Below are 15,819 nucleotides of genomic sequence, written 5' to 3' on the forward strand. Positions count from 1 at the left end.
ATTCTCAGTCTTGGATAGATGTTGTCAGAACCACCGTGGAGGTCGGTGGAGGTTGTGGTAGTGATGTAGTAAGTCTGAGTTCCTTGCTCACACAGCTTCAGTTCAGATACTCCCTCGCTGGGCGTGCTTGACAGGAACATGCCCTGGTTGTAGAAGTAGACTTTATCCTGGGAGGCGCTGCTCGATGCCACTGCTTTGTCCATCATCCATTTGTCGGGAGTGTTTGTTGAGAGCACTATACATTGTATTTTGCCAATATTTTCCATCGAATGTGCGGTGAAGGTATCGGTGTGGCCTCTCTGGAAATCATTTCTGTGTGGGTCATCTAGGCTTCCGAAGTTGACGACTTTTCCGTTTTTACCAACAAGCTTAGCAAATATGTTGCCGTCAGTTTCTGCATTCTGTCTCCATCCGGTTCTTATCTCCAGTTTGTACTCTATTCCAAAAGATTGGGCCACGCAAATTGCTAAAAGAGCTAACTGAAGCTTCATGATAGATGAAGCAGCGCAGGTTGAGAAATAACGAATTTGCCTCGACGAATGCAACTTAGCCAGCTTTAGAATTGAATATATAGTCAGTGAAGTGAAACAATTACGACTACAAACCTGTTTATCACATGTAACAAGTGAACTAATCACATAGAACATCATATGAATAATCAATCGAGAATTGAATATGGTAGAGAAATAATTGTTTGCATATTGAGATGCAAACTTGATCAGAAAACAAATTATAGTTCTCATGGCATTTTATTTATGTGAGTGTTGGAGTTCAACGAATTGCACACTTTAAATCGAAATCCCGTGGTTACAATTATAGAAAAGGCAAAAACCAAATTCACAATTAAGGAAAATCTATTACACATCAATACAAGGAAAGAAGGGAACACAAATTATCGGTCGTAAATTCTGGCGCATTTTGTTCACCTTGTGAAAGTAAGCTATTTTCACCCATTGCATATCCAATATCTTAGCCGATCAAAATTCGGCAAATAAAGTAGATAGTTATTCATTATTGTTCTATACGTAACATTGAAATAAATGCTTATAACTCTTTGTAGCGCGATGCACTACTGGGTCGCGCCTTACCTGAGGGCCCCAGGCTATTATGTTCATTAACATAATGAATAAAGATTTGGCGGAATGACAGGCTGAGCGCGGCCCAGTAAGGTCGCGCCGCGCATCAAATAATTCTTCTCGCAAATAATTCTTCTTCGGTAGATCGGCGAGATGCACCACTGTGCCTCACCGAGCTGCGAAGGATTGACATCGTGAATCAAATAACTCTTTAAAAGAATATAGGGCACACATATTTTTTGATATAATAAGAAGCTTCACTGCTTTACGCTACAAAACACATAATTATAGCTAATGATATTAACACATTTGTCCAATTGTCCATTGAAAATGATTGGTCACTTCAAATTCTGCTTTCTCGTGGAATGAACTTCGAGTGCAAGAACAGTTTATAAGTTTCTGTATCATTGCACACATACGAGTCAAACTCTCCGGCTGATGAGCTACCAGTTGCAGTACCACTTTTGATTCACGATGTCAATCCTTTACAGCTCAGCAATTGCTCTATCCAGATCCCTCCCGCTTGCAGTAGCTATTCTACTTGTGAAACAAGCGCGTCACGCAGTACGCGTAGACTCATGGCTAGGTGAAGCTCCAGTGGTGCATTTCGCCGATCTATCGAAGTGGTTGCGTGAAACATTATTGTCTGCGCGGCACGGCCCAGTAGTGCATCGCGCTACATAAGTCATAAGTATAACAAAGCATCGCCGGGTGATACTCTTAATTGACGATGTCAATTCATCGCAGCTCGGCGCGGCACAGTAGCGCATTTCGCCTTCACCTAACCATGTGCTTTCGCGCCACTTCGGGCGCGCTTGTTTCACAAGTCAAGAAAAGCACCTATCCACGAACCCCGATGGGAAGGTTCGTTCGCTTCGTGCGCAGTGCTGACAACAGCGTCTATGTAGCGCAGGTAGTCTTGGCACTTCTCTCTCCAGTATGCAGTAACCACTTTTCAGCTGTTTCTATAGTGCATAGTGACAGTGTATATAGTAGAGGCTCTTACGGGCTTTGTCTGCTAGATACACTAAAATCACCAGACCCATCTTAAAAGACGTATTTTTGACCGTAGAATCGATTAAAAGTGGTTAGAAGTGTTTAAAATGGGGGTTACCCGGTTTTATTTTGAAAAAACCTATTTTTGGCCCCAAAAATGGCCATTTTTTGAGGTTTTTTAGAAATTTCGACAGGTTAATTCAATCGAAAAGCTTAGATATTTTGGGTATTTGTACATTTTTATTTGCCGCACTAGTTAATACCAATATAATAGGCATACACAAGAGTTTACCTGGTCAAAATTTTAAAAAACCTCCCAAAAAAAATGTTTTTTTGCGCGCTAAATTTTTTCGGCTCTTTACACACCCACAATGAAATATTTTTGCCCACAAAGTGTTTTAATACTGTTCAATAATACCTATTTGATAGTTTTTCAGCGTTAAAACAAGTTTTGAAAGCGGAAGAAAAAATTATATTTTTCGTGGTGCTGAGCACTTTGAAATTTTTTGAATAAAATCGAGCGCTACCGTAAAATTTTAGTAACCCTTCCCTGAAACTCATTTAAGTTTTTGTACCGGTAGTGTTTTGTACTTTTCTGAAGTTCATGCCTTCTCTGGCTTAATTTCATATAATATTGTTTAAAACAGCACAGTAAAGTGTTTTATAATAGTAGAGTGCCATTTCTAATACTTCAATGTTATATTGTTGAGATACCTTTACTTGGCTGATTACCTTTTGTTAATACAATTTCACCAATTTAGTATTGCATTGCTTATATGACTATTTGGATTTATAATTTATCGATTGTGGGTATGAATTAAATTTTGGTTCACAATTAACAATAAATATCTACTGTATGGTACCCTTACAAGATTAATTATAGATCTTTTGACAGGAATGCCTGACTTAAACCCCCTCATCCATCACTCATTCCGTGTTACCTGTTGGATGTGGAGGAACCCTACCACAAACTGAAATATTGTGAAGGTACCCTTCAGTACATAAATAGAGCACTGTAAATAATATAGATTAGTTACTGCTATCTTCTCAATGCAATTTTGAATACATGTCAGGAACACCTGACTTAAACCCCCTCATCCATCACTCATTCAGTGTTGCCTGTTGGATATGGAGGAAATCTACACCACAAAGGGGAATATTGTAAAGGCACTCTTCAGTACACATAAAATAGAGCACTGTAAATAATATAGATTAGTTGCTGCTATCTTCTTAACATGATTTTGAATTTATAAATAGTAGTAGAGTAAATGTCAGGAATGCCTGACTTAAACCCCCTCATCCATCACTAATTTCGAATAAATGTATAGATGCTGCATTGAATTCATGAAGATATCATTCGTTTTGAGCAATCATTCCCTTAGCTCCCCCATTCTTTGATTGTTTCAAAGAAGTAGTCAAACTACAATATGTATTGTTTAGTTACATCTTTAGGTAGGGTGCCCCGCTAAAAGAACTGGATTCTTCCAGGAAGCATCCCGTGCACAGACCTTGGTCTACATATATATTAAATTATTAACCATTCATTCTGTATGTGCACGAAAATGTATTTCAATCAAAAACATCTATTGCTTGTTATTTAAGCCATTTCATCTCTAGTAGATTCAAATCATTTCTGCAATTCTGAATTATGTTGCTGAACAAACTTGACAATCACCATTAGAAAGAAGGTGACATGTTTATGGACCCAGAACTAGCTAAGACAGCTAAGACTCTGTGTACATGCGAATCACTTCAAGAATCTTCTTGATGAAAGAAGCTTTTGTGGTTTGTTAAAAGACTTCGATCCGCTCACAGCCATGCAGATTAAGACGAATTTAGATCGACATTATTTTGATAACAATGAAAACTCAAATGGTTTGATTTTTAGCTAAATTACCATAATTATTATAATTAATTAAATACAGGCTGACAATGTTTCATTTCACAAAATGTATCTGAATAATGTAATTTTAACTGAATCTTAAGCTGTTCAAAAAGCTTTGTTAGATGATGTTATCGATGCTGTATAAGTTGAAACCTTTTGATGATGAGAGGTACATGAACAAACCTACACTAAACAATACTACATTCCAGCTTGAAACGAAATGAGTGGAGTTGAACGACGCCTGTTTATCGAAACTACATCAATCAACTTTTCAACTATGCAGGTTATTAATGAAATGAAATGAAATACTACTACTTTGTCGGAACTAAGTCCGATCTACGCCAGATAACCCCCTCCATATATCCCTGTCCCGCATCAGAGTTCACAGTTCCTCTTTTGAGTTTGTCCCAATTTCCTTCAGTAACATAGACAAGTAGCTTTGTCTTGGTCGCCTTGCTGTGCTCTACAATGCATAGGTTTCCATAAGACTAAATCACTGGCAAGTAGCTCAGGATGTCTGATGCAGTGTCCTGCCATTTTTAGTCTCCTGCTTCGTAACTTGTTTGACAGCCTTGGTAGACTACCATACAAAGTTATATTGCTGACCTTGTCCTTCCATGAGATACCCAGCACCATACGTAGCATCTTTGTGTATGTCCCGTCCAATACAAATGAAATAAATTATTTTTATCACGCTTATATCAACAATCAAAATTAAAAACTTATGGACGTATATCACTCATTATTATGTATCACTCTCTAACATCTTGTCCTCACTAGAAATATTACCACTTCTGATATAATAATGTTTTTTTGTGTCTTCTTTGGCTCAGGCATGGCTCCAGCTCAAAATCTTTGGGTGGGTGCAGCTTGGCGCATGGTGGGGGGGGGGGGGGGTGAAGCCCCCTGGAAAATTTTGGAATTTTACTCTCCTAAACATATTTTAATATCTCCAAAACAGTCTCAATTGATTACAGAAGTCAATTGACCCTTAGTATATACAAAATTTGACAATTTTTGTGTGAACATTTTCAAATCGTTTGGGTGGGTGCAACACCCTTTGGGTGGGTGCGCACCCACCCGAACCTACACGGTGGATCCATGCCTGCTTTGGCTATCTGTTTCATTTCCAAGACCAACCGCTGATGGATAACTCGATCTTCAGGTGATCGATCTGGAGAGATGAAAACAGTCTTATGATCTTCACACAGTCTCAGCTTTTTGGCATTTACTAATATCTGATGAACGGTAAGTTAGAATTATCTAGCGAAACTTTGACTGGTCTAGTCTTGTTGGCTGATTTTCTCCCAACCCAGATAGCTTCAAAACGTGGTTTTTCTTCAATCTGCTGAAAAATCACGGTAACTTTATTGCACAGTTCCTCTTCATCAGTCTCCTTCAAACCAAAGATGAGCACATTCCTACTGCGATCCTCTTCCGATACACCATTCTGTACAACCTTTTTTAAATTCTCTTCTGCAAGCACAGGTGCATTTTTAGTCACAGCTTGACTGTATGACTTCATCTCAGCTTGGACAGTGTCTTGAACGGCGGTCTTGACGGTGGAGTGCATGGATTCCAACTGCTTCGATTTAGTTTCCAGAAGTTCAGCCTGCAGCTTGATAACAGTACTTTACGATCGAGTAAGATCGCTCTTCAACTCCTCCATATCTTTCTTGTTATCCAGAAACGTACTTACATGATTATCGGTAGTCTGATACGCAGAATACAAATTATAAATGTTTTACTGAAACTGGCTTCACTGGCTTTTTGAACGTTTCAACTGAAAACTCAGATTTATTGTCACAGTTCGTAGCTTCCGCGAGTTCAGTGATCCAACCGTTATAGACCTCATACTCTTCAGTAATGTAGCTAGGTAGAATAAACTGACAATCTTTGAAGAGTATCCATTTCCTCCATCGATTACTTGTACTTGTATAAAGTAAAAACACAGTACCAGCAAAATGGCAGTTGTAATGTAGCGATAAAATAGAGATATGAGCTAGATTATCAACACGTAAAAAAAACTGTAAAACTGTATCATAATATTATTATGCTTTTAACATCATCTGTTGTGATATACATGACAAAGGGTTGGAAATGTACAGTAACCTTACTATATTGCAATTACACAATATTATGTGAACGACCCCTAACCCCTTATCTAAGGCTCTATAAGTATTGAATAATGATAACTGCAGGATTTCAAAATGTACAAGGCATCATATCAAAGATTGCATATGCCCGAAAGAAGGACAAATCCAATTTGGCTCTCTGGATGTATGGAAAGCTCTCAACCTTCCAGAAAAGGACTGTTCAAAGGAACACTTAAATCCCTCCGACAGGTAATTATTATAAATAATAATTTAGTCTACACTTCATTATGTCAAATCACCTACCATAATGAAGAACTAAAATTGTTGTGTTACGTAACCAAGTTACGTAACCAAGTTTAATGTGACTCAATTTTGGTGGAACTTTAGAATTTGGACGTTATATCTATCATGTTCATCTTAAATCTCATATTATATACTCAATATTCAATTAAACAGACAAAGATAACCTCTCTAGGCCCTCTGGTGGTGACGTATAAGTGCTTTCTCAGTACTTTCTCTCGCTTTTGGACAAATCCAGTGAGTTAACTTTTTATCAGTGGTCGACCGGGGCAGGATTCTGACCGGGGCCGGGGAGCCCCAATATAGCCGGGGCCGGGGCTGACCACTGAGAATTGGCCGGGGCCAGGGTTTACCCCCGGAGAATTGCCAATCTTTGGCTGGGGGTTGTGATTTTGGCCAGGGGGCACCGGGCGACCACTGCTTTTTATGTCACGATTTTAAAACTTTATTCATAAGTTTATGAAACATCAAAACTCTGCATGCTCTGCATTATGTAAAGTCAGTCATGCACTAGAGCACAGTTCACATATAATAACCTAATCCAGCCTAGGGGAGGGGGTTTGAAATCGCTTGTGCTAGAGTGATTTATACTCAATAGCTATGTGAAAAGTGGCTCAAGGAGGGGAGACCGACGTAAACAATTTTGAATTGGTAGAAGTTAAGTTTAGGATTTAATAAAAAACTTCACCGGACCGTTCCAAGCTGCCTACAAAGCTGGCAGGAGCTGTGCCGACCTAGTTTGGGCACAGAGCATGCTCATATCTGTAGTAATGAAGAAGGAGTTTGAATGGAACAAAGTGAGTATTGACATGTCAGCTGCCTTCAATACCATCCGCAGAGGTACAACAATCAGACTACTAGAAGCTGCAGGATGCTCCAGAGACGACCTGAGGCTTGTACAATACCTCATGGCTAACACCACTCTAGTAGTCAGAGTGTGTTCTACTGACTCAGAGATGTTCTCTTTCAACATAGGAGCCTCCCAAGGAGACAGCGCAGCTGGTAAATTGTTTACCCTCAATCTAGCTGGAGCTGTAGTGCACATAAGAGCGGTCCTCCCCTCAACCCCCAACCCTCCGATAGCCGATAACCACATGCCTCTTGAGTCCGGCTATTCAGACGATGTAGAGGGGATTGGTGAAGATATGGAGGAGTTACAGGATATCTTTCAGATCTCCAAGAATATTCTCAGTGAATGGAGTCTCTTTGTCAATGACACAAAGACAAAGTTTACCAGAGTGTATTTAGAAGAAGTTGGTGCATGTGCCGAGTGGGATAATGAACTAAGAGGAAAAGAGGAGTGGAGAAACGAGACGCTTCTTGGTACTAAGCTTGGATCAGAGCAGGATGTTACTAATAGAATGAATAAAGCTAACACCGCCTTCTGGTCATTTGACAAGCTGTGGTGCCAGGGATCAGAGAGGAGTCAGATAACTGAGAAGAGAAAGATCAAATCTACGACTCACTAGTAGTATCAGTGCTCCTGTACAACTGCTGCTGCTGGGTCGTACCTCAGCATGTGCTAGAGTCTGTTGATGTTGTTCAGAGGAAGCACCTCAAGCGCATCCTACACATCTATTGGCCTAGCTCAATATCTAACAAGGCCCTCTACGCTCGTACCCAGACCAGGCCCCTTTCCGAGAGAGTGGAAAAGGCACGGTGGACAATGCTAGGTCATGTTCTACGCATTGACAACGACACGCCTGCCTACCAGTCTCTGTTATTTGCTTCACTAGGATGTCAAACACTAAAGGGACGAGTGGGTAGACACAGGACTAATTTGTATGATATTATTGTGAAAAAGGACCTATTTAAGAGACAAACTTATTTGAAAAATGAAGATGATTTTACCAACTTAGTGAACTTAGCAAGAGATAGAGTAGGATGGAGGAGTTTATTTACTTTGAGACATATTGAACGAATGAGTCTTCGTAAGCGTAAATAGGCCAGCACTTTGCTGAGCCTCTTTAGGTGCTCTTTTGTTTATAGATGTTATTATATATTTAAAGAATATCATTCTTTTACCACATACATAAGACTTTGCCGTAGGGTATACAAAAATGTGACCATTCATCAATTTTCAGAGTGCTGTATCTGTACCCGAATAGAAATAAAGGATTTTAATGACACAGTTTTCTTCCGCTCTGAAAGTGAACGAATTACAAAACAGTCTAGAGAATTCCTCGCCCTGCTGCAGAAGATCAATCCTGGGTTGTGCTCACCAAAGCAAACCTCTTTATTTGTGTATTCAGTGTCTTAACTATGTAAAAGACAACTATAACAGGGTGAGTGGTTTCCTCCTGTTTTACTAACATTTAAAAACATCAGGAGGTGACCGGGATTCCCGGTACCGGGATTGGCAATTTGAGCTATCCCGGTCCCGGTCCCGGTCAAATGCTGATTTATTTATTTATGATCCCGGTCCCGGTTAATTCGGGATTCTTGGTCCCGGTCCCGGTCCTGGTCCCGGTCAATCACTCAAATTTGCCGGGATCTTTTACATAATTTCATTCACTGTGATTTTAAGTTTTTCCTTTCATTCATTGTGAATTTCATCTTTAAATATCCTCTGAGCCAAATACAACAATGTTTAAAATTGCTTAACAAGTTTGAGTAATAAATTATGATCATGAATTAACCAGTAATCGACCGGAATTCCCGGTACCGGGAATCCCGGTACCGGGATTGGCAATTTTGAGCTATCCCGGTCCCGGTAAATTGATAATCTCAATTTTGAGCTATCCCGGTCCCGGTCCCGGTCCCGGTCCCGGTCCCGGTCCCGGTCAAGTCACATTTTGTATCCCGGTCCCGGTCAGGCCTGAAATCATGTCCCGGTCACCTCCTGAAAAACATTATTATTCAAAGGTAAATAGACAGCGAGTAGTAATTTTTAATCCATTTCTATCGGATTTGCAAACTTTTAAAATGATATAACACTTGTACGATCTCAAACTTATGTGATATGATACTGTTGATATAAATGTGGGAAGTAATAAAGTATTTGCAGGTGTACAGTGCTGTTTCTGAAATTGACGAATCCTCTTGTGATGAAGATTGAAGAAGCTATTGCCATCCAAGTGGAAAAAGTCCCGCCTTTGTCACCATCCTCGAATAGAACTAAGAAAATGAAGAGACTTTCTTCATTTAGTTCCAAATCAAGTGGACCAGATGTTGATTTGTTTGAAATGGACTGAGACTTGTGTTTCATATGCCAGGTTGAACAGGTTTGTGTGAAACTTTTGCTCGCAAATATAATCATTATACATATTATCTCGATTTAATTTTAAGAGTATGAGAGGTTATTCTTCTTTAACAATACGAATTTCCCTAGACGTTAGAAACGAAAAAGGATAGTCTGATTCAAGGAAAAGATAATAGTTTCTTCGTCGATTTCGCAACATACTATCTGTGGACATCTACAGAAATCGTCAGGATCTGTGCAACATCGATGTTAATCCTGATTCGCACATGAACAAGTGCCCTGTTCTTAACCCTGAGAGTCTCGGAAAAGATCTCTATAGCAAGCTAAGTAGATATCACAAAACATGTCGTTTGAGGTACAGCAACTCGAGGGTGAAACAATTGAAGGGTAAATTATCTGAAGCTGTAAGTTTAAAACCTGTCTCTAAGGCAGGTTTTAAAATGGAAAGACACGTGTCCACGCACGACAACACCAATGCTGCATTAATGAGTGCAGGTATTGATACGGACCTTTTAACTGGAGCAGGAGAATGTTTTACCAGAACTGTACCTCGTGTCTGACCTGAAGCTTAAGTACAATGACTATGTGACGTCTAATTTATCTGAGAACGCTGCAAACTCCAGCAATGTTTAATCTGATCACATCAGTTTTCAGAAAGACAATGTCGGTAAGACGAGTTTGTTTCGACAGCAGGATCGTATCTAATCTTGCCGCAACAATAGATGCGGATAGAGATGATAACACTTTAACAAAGACAGCACTCTTAAAGGAGATTAGAAAAGAAATCTTTCAATGTAGAAACGAATTCTATCAGAAGATTTATCTTCAAAAACATGTTCGATTTACTGATCGGACTGTAGAAATATAGTGTTTATGTGGATTAATCTGTTAAAGCAGGGCTATTGTATCATTTTAACATTAACTTTGCATAGTGATGATACGTTTATTGTGTCTCTTGTGATCATCTATTTCTACACTGTTACGGTACCACGAGGTTTCTGGCGCAGTGACGCGCTTTCGAGCAAATATCGTGCTAGATACGTCACGCGCCGCAACCGAATCAGATTTAAGTGCACTTTTTCCATTGTAAACACTACATACGACGCGCAACACGTTCTACGAGGTCGAGATTTTCGAGGTCTCTAACACCGGAATGGAGCAATATTTAGACGATCTGACACTTTCTAGGGCTTAAGCAACCTAAGAGAAATTAGGGGAACAACTCAGAAAAAATTTTTAGTCGATATTCCGGTGTCTGTAGATGTCCGAAGTTTTGGCAGTAAAGTGCTCACAACACAGCTTCTGAAGGCTCTAGAAGGTTCCCGATACCGTCAGAGTGTTCAGTACACTCCATTCTATCATATAAGAACCCTAAAAGAAGTCCCAGGGCTCGAGCAAAGAAGCGTGATATTTGCCCGTAAGAGCCTCTACTAATAAGGGTTAATTAGGTATAAACTACAGTACAGCTGTACTTACACCTACATTCACAAGCATGCAAGCTCACCGGGTCCAATAAGCGGGAAACGGAGGACAAGGTCTGGCGACGTCATAGTAACGTGACCTCATATGCTCATAATCACGTGACCTCAGACCCAATCAATGATCAATAAGGTTCGGGCATGGTCAGCCCCCTGTCACCCGATCTTGAGGTGACGTACGACACCTCGTTTACGCAATCAATGTCTGAAAGGCTACACACGTCGCATATGAGGACAAAAGCGCGGATAATTTTGGCACCACTGTAGAGTGGTGCCAAAATCGTTGGGTGGGTTCATGGCTAGAGCCCTTTTACCGCCGTGAGGCGGGCGCGCGCTACTGCAAGCGAAAGGGCTCTGGATAGAGCAACATTTCGCCGTTGCGAGAAGCCTCATTGAGTACGCGGCGCGGCACAGTAACGCATCGCGCTACAATGTACAAGCGCGTCACGCAGTACGCAAAGACTCATGGCTATGTTGTGTGAAAGCTGTAAACACAAAAATATACAATTTAAAATTTGTTTCTCTAAAATTTGTTTTGTTAAAAGACTCTTCACAGTCTACAAAAACTTTGTATTTGTTGTCTATTTTGTTGCCTATGTGTCGAGCGTGCTAAATCACTCTACAGTCGATTTTCGAGATTATTCTAATAGGGCCCCCGACAGTTGAAACCAGCTTGAATCGATGTATTTTCGGCCGCTGATTCCGAATCACCCCCATGACATAGGGTTAAAATGCTCCCCTGCCGAGATATTTGCGAAAAACTGTCTTGATCACGTGATATGACCGTATAAGGAAGTTGGTCGAATTTCTCGTTAGGGTTAGGGTTTCAGCATATGCTTTTGTTAGGGATTGGGTTAGGGTTAAGGTTGGCATCATATCAGATTAGAGGGCTATGATTTCGAATATGGAATAGTCATTCAGGGCCACCAAGAGAACGTGTTTAAAAAGTCACGTGACAGTCGAGTGTAGAGTGATTAATCATCATCCCCTCTGTGTAGCCCCTAGATTGTAGCGCGATGCATTACTGGGCCGCGCCCTGCATCTTCTCGCAACCACAGCTTCGCCTTGACCATTGTTAATGATCTGGCCCGGCGCGCGCTACTTCGTAGCACTTGCCGTCGGGCCACATTTCGAGAAGAAAGCGGCGCGCGCTACTTCGAAGAAATTTAGACGAGTAACATCCGTCAAAGCTTCGCCGAGCTGGGAAGGATTGACATCGTGCAAATCAACCCCGTAAAGCAAATGAGCGTTGTTCACAACATCGCTTATTTCATTTTGTTCTCAAATACCTTACTGGGCCGCGCTCAGCCTGTCATTCCGCCAAATCTTTATTCGGTTTATGAACATAATAGCCTGGGGTCCCCAGGTAATCAAATACCTTACCACATCACAATATTTTTTTTCCTGGCTATGAAGTCCTCTTGGATTCTTTAAAAATAAAATTTTTAGTAAAACTATATACACAATACACAGCCCGCCGCGCAGACAGCCACACATTGCTGAGAGATTCTCAGGTGCAGATGTAAGCGCCGCGCGCGCGAGGTTTGTTATCTTACAATTACATGTCACGATATATCATTAATTATCAGAGAATTTTAGAAGCAAAATAATTATTGCATATTGGGAAAATTTCGGTCGTTAACGCAGTACAGGGCGTGGACACTGCAATGCTCATAACGAAAAATTCTGTTCTTTGAACATGCCTCCAGATGTGAGTAATATAGCCGGGTTGAAGGTGGCCTTCTCCACATTCAACACTCTCTCCAAGTGCTCATCCTTCTTCATACCCAACTAATAGATTTTGAATCTTGTAAGGGTACCCTTTACTAAAGTGCATTGCATGGATACTATACAAATTAATGAAATTTAACTGTCCTATCAAAATTAATATAAGTTTCGGGTTGTGCATAACACGTCGAATTTTTCATATTTGGACTTGTATATTTTTCAATTCTGTGGCATGATGATGAAAATTTTAAAAGTAACTGGCTACAATGAGCATTTTATTAACAATAAATAGTATATAATTGATGGCAGCGCAACCTTATCTACTCTGTCTGATGTTCCCAGTCAAGCCCCTAAGACTAGATCAATAGAACATTCTGGTAAATCTTTGTGTGTCTACATTAGCTCTAGTATGTTCTCCAAATTAGAGGGAGAAAAGCTATCGTCCAAACATCATGAGGCACATGTATTCAGCTACCCTGGTGCCACAGCCAATGCAATCAATGAACGGTTTCAATCAGATGTAAGAAAAGACACTCTTAATACCAATAATGTGAAAAGCATTGTACTTATGTGTGGTACAAATGACGTGGACTCTATCCTGAACAGCCCTCGCAACATGAGGACTAAACTTCTGTGCCCTGATAGTTTTTCTGGTGATGCTAGAGCTCTTGACTTTACAAACAATTGTATTGAAAAACTTGTACTTTTCCTTCACAAGTGGGCACCTGGAGCTGATATTAAAATTGTTAACTTATTACCTCGGGAGAGTTTCTCCAGAAACAAGGTTATTACTGATATCAATGAGTGTATATTAAATCTGCAAAGAAAATACACCTATGTAAAACTGCTCTCAACCGAGACAAATCGTTTTTTGTTTAGTGATAAGAAAGGCTTTAGAAAATCGTCATTTTTTAGTAGTTATGGAGAGGATAATGTCCATCTCAATGATTATGGCATAGTTAAATTAGCAAGGCACTTGAAGTATCATGCACACCATTAGAATACTGCTGAATACTGACATAACACTCCTACCATCAGTTTTATTTTTACAGTACGACATCCAGACAAATACAACCTGCTTTTATTCTGTTTTTTAGTTTAAACACAACTTTACAACTTTTATTCATTCCATTGTGAATTAATAAGATTCACAAGATGACAAATTTTAATAATGCAGCTGATAGGTTTCACAACCTCTGCATTGGTCATTGTAACATTCAAGGAGGGCTTCTCAATTTAGCTAAAAGTAATGAACTTTCCCAACTTATTAGAGATCATAAATTAGACATACTTTCCCTAAATGAGATGAATCTTAATGATACTATTGACACAGACACCATAAATATTCCTTCCTCCTTCAACCTTATGCGATGCGACAGGCCAAACAGTTCTAGGGGTGGTTGTGGCTTAATGATAAACAAAAAACTAGCTTACACAGAATTAGTTATGGATAGTAAGCTTGATAACATTGAAGCATTATGGGTGAAGCTTAAGAATAGCAAGATCAATGTTTGCTGCTTCTATCGCTCTGGAAATTATTGCAGTGTTGATAACTTTATTGAATACATTCATTTTTGCATGAAAAAATTGAATGGGAAAAAGGTTATCTGGATTGGGGATTTAAACATTGACCAGAATAATATCTCATCCACCCAGTACAAAAAATTAGATATGACCTTGAGATGTTACAATCTAGTTCAAACCATTCAAGGGATAACTAGAGTTGCTAAACGTGGAGACAATTTTACCCAGACTACTATTGATGTAATATTCACTAACTGTTATGCAGATTTTGTCCAATCTTCTGTTCTTGATGAACGTATTGGAGATCATCAAGCTATTATGTGTGAGATAGATTGTAAAGTACCTATAGCTCCTAAATTTGAGAAGGTTGAAATTAGAAATCATTGTAAACGTAATGTTAAACAATTCTTAGACTATCTAGACACCTGTTCTGATTATAGTCCACTATTGGAAAGTACAGATGTTGAAGCTATCACAGCTGGCCTTTGTCATCATATTGAACAGGCATATGCAACCTTCTTCCCTTGCAAGACCATAGAAAGGCATGAAAAGTTCATACATAAACCTTCTACTGAACTTTTATATGCCATTAATCATACACATTTTCTTCTAAAGAAATTCCGTAAAAAGAAGGATAAGAGAGACAATGGAAATTGCAATAAATGTGGTACATGTAGCAAATGTATAAAGTGTAATGAGGCCTGGGATTGCTACAAGATTCAGAGAAATATTAGAAATAAATTAGCTAAAACCTGCAAAAAGGCTAATGTAATCGATGATCTACAAGTTAAAAGTGCCAAGAATGATCTTAAAGGGATATGGAAAACTATCAAACTGGCATCAAATATGACCCCTGGTACAACTAATTGTCAAACTATCAATGAGAATGATCCTGAGCTATTTAACTTTCATTTTGCAAATGTTGGATCAAGATTACAAAATCAGGCCCCCAATATTGAAAGAGTTAGTTTTACTGATTTTTTACCTCCTAGAACTTCTAATATCTCATTTGATAGATTCCAAGAAATAAATGAAACTGATATCCTAATGTATGTCGAAACGCTCAAGAATGACAAGGCCTCATATGACAATGTGCCTCTATTTTTACTTAAGCAAGCTGTACCACACATAGTTGAGCCACTGACCCACATTGTCAATCTGAGCCTTAATACAGGTGTTGTACCAACCCTTTGTAAAAAAGCTAGAGTAACTCCCATCCATAAGGCAGGAATGAAAGATGATCCTAATAATTACAGGCCAATATCCATCCTTCCACTTGTAGGAAAACTTATAGAATACTTTGTCGGCAAGCAACTCACTGATTACATGGAAGAGAACAAACTTTTCATCCGGCATCAATATGGCTTTCGGAAAAATCACTCCACAACTTATCTGATGTACGATCTGATGGACGAAATATATATGAGTAAATCTAAGTCTTATAAACCAGGAATCATCTTTCTTGATCTTAAGAAGGCCTTTGACACAGTGAATCATGAAATATTGCTTCAAAAATTGGCATATTATGGAATTG

General features: G+C 39.4%; 1 long non-coding RNA gene across 3 annotated transcripts; it reads left to right on the forward strand.

Annotated features, from left to right (window-relative positions):
- The first annotated feature begins 3,857 nt into the window (after positions 1–3,857).
- Positions 3,858–9,448, forward strand: LOC134811452 (uncharacterized). Of its 3 annotated transcripts, none has more exons than XR_010159810.1 (7): positions 3,858–3,947; positions 4,167–4,240; positions 5,123–5,205; positions 6,159–6,302; positions 6,510–6,590; positions 8,438–8,638; positions 9,361–9,448. It is a non-coding gene; the product is annotated as an uncharacterized LOC134811452 (long non-coding RNA). The 3 variants fall into 3 exon arrangements; XR_010159809.1 differs by having other exon boundaries at positions 6,529–6,590; XR_010159811.1 differs by lacking the exon at positions 5,123–5,205 and having other exon boundaries at positions 6,529–6,590.
- The last annotated feature ends 6,371 nt before the right edge of the window (positions 9,449–15,819 follow it).

This window comes from Bolinopsis microptera, chromosome 2 (assembly GCF_026151205.1).
Source record: "Bolinopsis microptera isolate Bmic1 chromosome 2, MBARI_Bmic_1.0, whole genome shotgun sequence".
NCBI lineage: Eukaryota > Metazoa > Ctenophora > Tentaculata > Lobata > Bolinopsidae > Bolinopsis > Bolinopsis microptera.